Source organism: Mus caroli, chromosome 6 (assembly GCF_900094665.2).
Source record: "Mus caroli chromosome 6, CAROLI_EIJ_v1.1, whole genome shotgun sequence".
Taxonomy (NCBI): domain Eukaryota; kingdom Metazoa; phylum Chordata; class Mammalia; order Rodentia; family Muridae; genus Mus; species Mus caroli.
The window spans coordinates 59,699,520-59,706,697 of NC_034575.1; positions in this window are offsets into that span (position 1 = coordinate 59,699,520).

Genomic DNA, 7,178 nt, shown 5'->3' on the forward strand with positions numbered 1-7,178 from the left:
TTTAGTAGTGTTCTCCTGTATTTCTTTAATTGAGTTATTAAAGTCCTTCTTGATGTCCTCTACCATCATCATGTGATATGCTTTTAGATCTGGGTCTAGCTTTTTGGGTGTGTTGGTGTGCCCAGGACCGGGCAAGTGGGGAGTGCTGCATTCTGATGATGGTGAGTGGTCTTTGTTTCTGTTAGTAATATTCTTACGTTTGCCTTTTGCTATCTGGTAATCTCTGGAGTTAGTTGTTATACTTGTCTCTGGTTAGAGATTGTTCCTCTCATGATTCTGTTAGCCTCTATCAGCAGACCTGGGAGACTAGCTCTCTCCTCTGAATTTCAGTGGTCAGAGCACTCTCTGCAGGCAAGCTCTCCTCTTACAGGGAAGGTGCACAGATACCTGACGTTTGGATGTCCCTCCTGGTTGAAGATGAAGGCCTGAAACATGACCTGTCACAGAAGCTGTTAGCTTTTGTAGTCCACACTCTCATCTCCACAGACTAGTCTTAGAGGGATCTGGGAACCAAGATGGCTCCCCCAGGAGCTCCGGCAAAACTCTCCCAGGCAGAGTGGACACCTCCCCTCTTGCAGGGAAGGTGCCTGGATGTCTGGAGCTTGAAAACGGGTCTGTGTCAGAAGCTGTCCTGTAGGGACCTTTGGGGTTCCCACCGATTCTGCGCCTAGGTCACCAATTGCTGGCAGCGACCAGAAGGGGCTTGTGACCCTGATCAGGCCAGGTTTCCTGCTTCCCTAACGTTGTCCCAGGTCCCTTGCGATTGGATTGCAATAGAAGTTGTGTTCCACTCATGGTGGTCCTAAGATCTTGTGGAGAGTCCTCTAGGGGGCCTTGGAGGTTTCTGCTGACTCAGCGCCCAAGGTGACCAGTTGATGGCGCCAACCGGAAGGGACTTGTCGGGTTTAGTTTTCTTAAGTGATGGCACAAGAAATTATTTAAACCAACCAATTTTTGTTTCTTAGGTCAATTGCTTAAAAGGTAAATATACCCTTCCCCCCTTTTCCAATTTCTTAATGAGAACAGACCTGTAGTGTTTTAAAACATTACAAAGAAACATTACTATTATAAAGAAGACTTCATTTCAGCTTTGCATCAATCTACTTATAAGATTTATAGCCAGGTTTTACACAACATTATAAACAATTCCCCTAAATTTTTGGTAGTGTGATCAGCCATAAAATCCCTCTCCAAAACCATCATCTACCAAACTATCTTGTCCATTCAATTTGCTGTCTTATTGCAGTTTTCTTCATTAATCTGAAAATAGTTTTACTTACTATAAAATTAACCTCTTTCCCTTAGCAAAGAAGAATGAAATTCAAAACAAAACAAAAAAAATCCTTATCTTTTTCTTACACAAATAAATTTGACTTTGTTTGGGTACTTGCATACAATACTTTCTTTGTCATTTCTAGTAATTTCAGTAAAATGAATCAAAATGCAGGTAGGTAGTTAAAGAAATTATCATCTCGAGATTTTTTTCTGCTGGTCTGATTACTTGATGCTCAGAGACACTGCTTGAAAGTACTCATGGGACTGTCCAGCTGAAGGTGGACTCTCAAACTTTAACATGGAGATGGGTATTCTGAAGAATCTTATACAAATTTGGTACAATTTGCATGGTCTGAGAAAGAGTGTCTATTTCTAATGAATTTAAAATAACACAAGGATACTGGGCTTCAAGATACCTTGAGCAACAGGAAGCTAATATAACTGCTTTCAGCCATGGATGCATACAAACTCAGCTGCAACCTTTGAAAAGTGCTGGTGTTTATATGCTACCCCTGCATGTTTTTATGTAATTAGTCTAGAATGGAGACAATTTAAATGTGGTCATGCAACCAAAAATCATTGAAATAAACTCCACAGGCCCTTCCAATCAGCATCATAGTTTCAGGTTTTAAATTCAGATCTTTTATTCACTTTGAATTGATTTTTGTGCAGGGTGAGATATGTGGATCTAGTTTCATTCTTCTATATACGAAAAGCCAGGTTTCTCAGCACCATTTGTTTCTTCTTTAGTATATGTTTGGAGAACTGGGTCAAAAATTAGGTTGCTGTAACTGTATAGATTTACTTCTGGGCCCTCTATACTATTCTGTTGTCCTGTAGTTTGTTTTGTTCCATCACCATGGTGCTTTTGTGACCATAACTCTGGAATATGACTTGAAGTCACATATTCCAGCAGTGTTCTTTCTGCTTGAGTAGCATTAGCTATCTGTGGCCATTTGTCCTTCCATATGGGTTTTAATATTTTTTTTTCTAATTTTGTGAGGAAGATCAAAGAGATTTTAGTGGGCATCCTTGAATTCTTTTGGTAATATATACAGTTTCCCTTGGCTAATTCTGCTAAACCATGAGCATGAGTGACCTTTCCATCTTGTAATGTCTCCTTCCATTCTTTCTTTAGTGTTTTAAAATTTCTACTGCAGAACTCTGTCAACCTTCATGGTTGGCTCATTCCTGGGTTTTGTGAATGTAATTCCTTTTTCTGATCTTTCTTGGTGAGTTCACTACTGGTTTGTAAGAAAGAGGCTGATTTTCAGGTTTATTCTGTATCATGCTACTTTGCTGGAGAAATCATTTGTCATGTCTAGGAGTTTTTATGGGTCCTCTAAGTATATGACTAGGTCCTTTGCAAACAGGGAAAGTTTGACTTATTCCTTTTTTATTTCTCTCCCTTTTAGTTCCTTCCATTGTCTTATTATTCTAGTTAAAACCCTAAACATTCTGTTGATTAAGAGTGGAGAAAGTGAATATAGGATCTCAGTCTAGGCTTAGAGGATATGCCTACAGGTTATACATTTCAGATTCGACAAATGTTGGCTATATCCTCAAAAAAGAGGCATGGGCAAGAAGGTTTTGAACATGAATCCAGTTATGCAAGAAATACTCACAAAATTTGAAAAACTTATGACATTAAGAAGTATCATTGACTAATTAATTACATTAACATTAAGAAACACTGACCAAGTGAAGAGACCCTACAGAATAGGAAAAACTGTTTAACAACTATGTATCAAATAAGGATAGTAAGATGCACAATGTTTTAACACACACACAGGGAAGGAAGGAAGGAAGGAAGGAAGGAAGGAAGGAAGGAAGGAAGGAAGGAAGGAAGGAACCATTTAAATCATCAAGCCAATAAATGGACTAATGAAACAACAGACAGTTATCAAAGAAAGAAATACAAAAAGTCAATAAATACTTGAACAGTTAACATTCTTCCCGGGTGAATGCAGGCTAAAGCTGCTTAGAGGTTCTATCTCATACCAGTGTCTATTATAAAGAAAGTAAATGGTGGTGAGAATGTGGGGGAAGAACCTTTATTTACTGTTTATATGAATTTAAACTTTTTCAATCTCTATGGAAACCATTATAGATTTATCTCTTTAAAACAATAAAACTAAAACTACCATGTGACCAAGTCACTTCTGGGTATACACACTGAGAACTTCAAATAAACCACAGAGATACTTGCACTGTCAGGAAACAGAATCAGTTGAGATGATCATCAGCATATGAATGGGTAAAGGGAATGTGGTACATGTAACGATGGTATTATCCTTATTATACAGCAACAAAAAAACCTAAAATCATTATATTTGTAGGGAAATAGACGAAAATGAAAATCCTTATGCTGAGTATAGTAAGACAGATATAGAACTGAGATTGTGTGTGTGCATCTTTAAATATGTGTGCATTTGTAGGTGACAAAATCAGAAAAGAGACTATGAAAAGGGTGTAGGAGACCTTAAAGGAAATGAGACACAGGAAAAGCAACAGAGCACATATAATGGGAAACCAGAGGGGACCAATGGAAGGAAAGGGAGCCAGCAAGAGCTGGAAGTATAGAGGAGAACAATGGGGGAAACAAGAGCACTGGAAACAGATAAGAACAAAGCATAATGATACATGTATATAGACAGCATGAGGAAAGTCATTACTTTGTATGCTTTCCAGATGAATTCATTAATAAAAGGAAAACCTGTGGCTTGTGCATGGACCGTGGGAGTCCAATGCCCTCTGCCAAGAAAAGTCTGCTGGTAGGTTTGATTTTGCAAGCCACTTTCTCTGGCTTTCCAGATGTCTAGGTGACCTGTGCTGACTCCCTTCTCTCAGAGACATTTTTCCATTTCTCCTTTCCTTCCTACCTATAACGATAAAGCTTTGACTTCTCTGTAGCAAGCAGTTTATTATAAGACATGAAGGTCCCTCTGTGTTACATTCTTCATGCCATCAAGAGTAGCAAAAGGAATAATTATTTCTCTCATTTAGGAGAGTCTTGCCCACAACACAGTGGAAATTGGTTTCTGTTTCTGTTTGCTCAGCCCTTTCCTTACTTAAGTGGGGCCTATGGCAACACTTTCTAAAGAATCTCTCTGGAGCCACCCAACTGCACTACGTGATAACATTGAATAGATTATAGGTTCACTTGCATTCCTGATGTGTGAATCGGTGTCTATATTGGTGTTAAATTTTAATTTTTCCATCCATCTGAGAGATTGTATGATTAAAGACAGAAATAGAAGGCTGCAGTATCAGAAAAACAAGGGTCAATGTTTTATCCATTAATTTCTACTTCTGGGAATTTAGACAACTTTTCCATGATGTTATCTAAAAATGGGTTAATTTTACCTCAGGAAGGTTGATGATTTGAATGTGAACTTAAAAACACATGGTGGGACTCATGGCTCTAGCTGCATATGTAGCAGAGGATGGCCTAGTCAGTCATCAGTGGGAAGAGAGGCTCTTGGTCCTGTGAAAGTTCTATGCCCCAGTATAGGGGAATGCATGGGACAGGAAGCAGGTGTGAGTGGGCTGGGGAGCAGGGGGAGGGGGGAGAGATAGGGGATTTTAGGAGGGCAAACCAGGAAAGGGGATAACATTTGAAATGTAAAGAAAGAAAATATCTAATTAAAAAGAAAAAAGAAAAAAAGAAGAGAAAAAAGAAAAAAAAAAGAATGTGAACTTAAATCATGCTAAAAAATCTGTTTTTATCATCATCCTATCTAACCATTACAACTATGCTACTGCATTGGAAATGTGGTAACTGCCATTTTGCAGTTATGCAAACAGCTGAGAGCAACATGCTCATGTCATGAAGATGGTGTGGGATTTTGCACAGAGAACTTGGTTTCAAGAACATTAGGCATACTACATGTAACAGTAAAACGGAAAATTACAAAGGAGTAGGAAGCAAAAGAACAAGCCTTTTAATACTAGGCTTCTTGAGACTCAATGGTGTGTGTTTACAGCAAAGGTTTTGTGATTAGGGCTGCTCCAGTCTCTCCGTGTGCCCTTTGAATGCTAGCTTGGCACTGAGATTCTGTATAATCCTCTCTGAGGAGAATAACAGGAGTCAGCACAGTTAGCGAGGTACAGGAGGCTTTTGAACAGTGCCTGGAACATTTGGTGCAGTTATGTGTTCATTCATAATAAGCTCCGTTTAACTTGGATTAATATGTAAACTTTGACAACATCCAAATTTGATTTAACTTGTATTAATGTGTCAACTTTTATTGTCATACTTGCTTCTGAAGAAGCAGTGTCTAACTCTTGTTGTAATTTCTTGTTATAATATCTGTTTTCTACCCAATTTCCAAGCCTGTGGGAAGAGGGACGGGGAGGGCTCCTTCACAGACTCCTGGCAGCTTGCTTACCTGACAGTTGTTTTCCCATGGAAGGCTCCACTCATCTGGTCAGGCACAGTCAGAAAAGCCTCCTCATAACTTGTCAGTATAAATTAACTCTTGTAATCGCTGCCTCTACTGGGTTGTCTAGCAGAAATGCTTCACAACCAATTCCTCACTAATTACAGGGCATGATGGATACTTTATCATTGCACATCATTTTACATCCCTCTTTTTTTGTGAGTCTATTCCATAAGGAAAAGTGTAGTTCACAGTTCTTGCTGTGGTTTGTGTTTTGATGATAGCTCTTGGCTGCGTTCAGCCCCTTTCTGACTTGTCTGTAACATTGATTTCGATGTTGCTCAGGAGAATATGTGTCAGAATACAGAATTGATTAGAGTGGCATCAGCTCTCTCACTGCCCAGCAACTCCCTGTACTTTATCCAATCTTTGAGGCCTTTAGGTGAAATACTTCCTTTGATATTTATCCCCAAGACTGAGAATATAGAAACTTCATTACTTAACCTAAGCCAAAGAGACATCGCCCCACCCCGCTCTGGCCCGCCCCATCCCTATGTTTGCTTTCTGTGATACGGGAAAAGGAGATGGCGTTGGGCTGATTTCTATATTTCTAGAGGACTGAAGTCATAGGAGGCATCAAGGTTCCCTACTACCCTACTCTTTTATAAATGTATCATACACATTGTGAATTAAAATATCACAATCAAGGGACAAACAAAATGGTGTTCTCTCTGGAAACTTTAAGAGACTGAGTTTCCTGACTTTCCCAGATGCTAGCAGCTACCAGTATCTCCTAATTGACTTTCTCTGTCATCAAATCACACATAGCAGCTCGTCCAAACACCCACTTCTCTCCTCAGCTTTTTAGTCTTGTATCATCTCTGACTCCAACACTCATCTCTCCAGATGTGGTAAAAGTCTCTTGTGGTAGCATTGAAAGCAATCAGATATTTTCAGAATTGTCTCCCTGCCTCAAGATCTTCTTCATAGCCACAGAGTCACTCACACAATGCAGTGATGGATTTCAGGAACTAGGATGAAGAAATCTCTGAGAAGTCATTCTTCTACCTGCATATAGACACCATCCATGAGTTAATGTATACTTAGGTACATGTATGGTATGTATGTTTGTGTAAAATGTCATATTAAGTGACAGGATGCTCTGCTCTGCTGGGGCAGAAGTGCTTAGAAGCATTGAATTCAACTATTTTTTTCAGACCACGTGTTCCAGTAAGGGCAGATCTGAACATAGGACTTTATGAAATGAATTTTAATGGTGACATGAAAGTTGTCCCTTCCAGAATAAGTAAATGTTGCATTGGATCTAGTAACATGTATTCGGAAAGCAAAGAAACTAAATTTCATGGGTGGCACACAGCTATGTTTTACCATAGTTTTGAGGTTTCTTTATTTTTTTATTTTTTTTTAATATTTTTATTACATATTTTCCTCAATTACATTTCCGATGCTATCCCAAAAGTCCCCCATAGCGCCCCCCACTTCCCTACCCACCCATTCCAA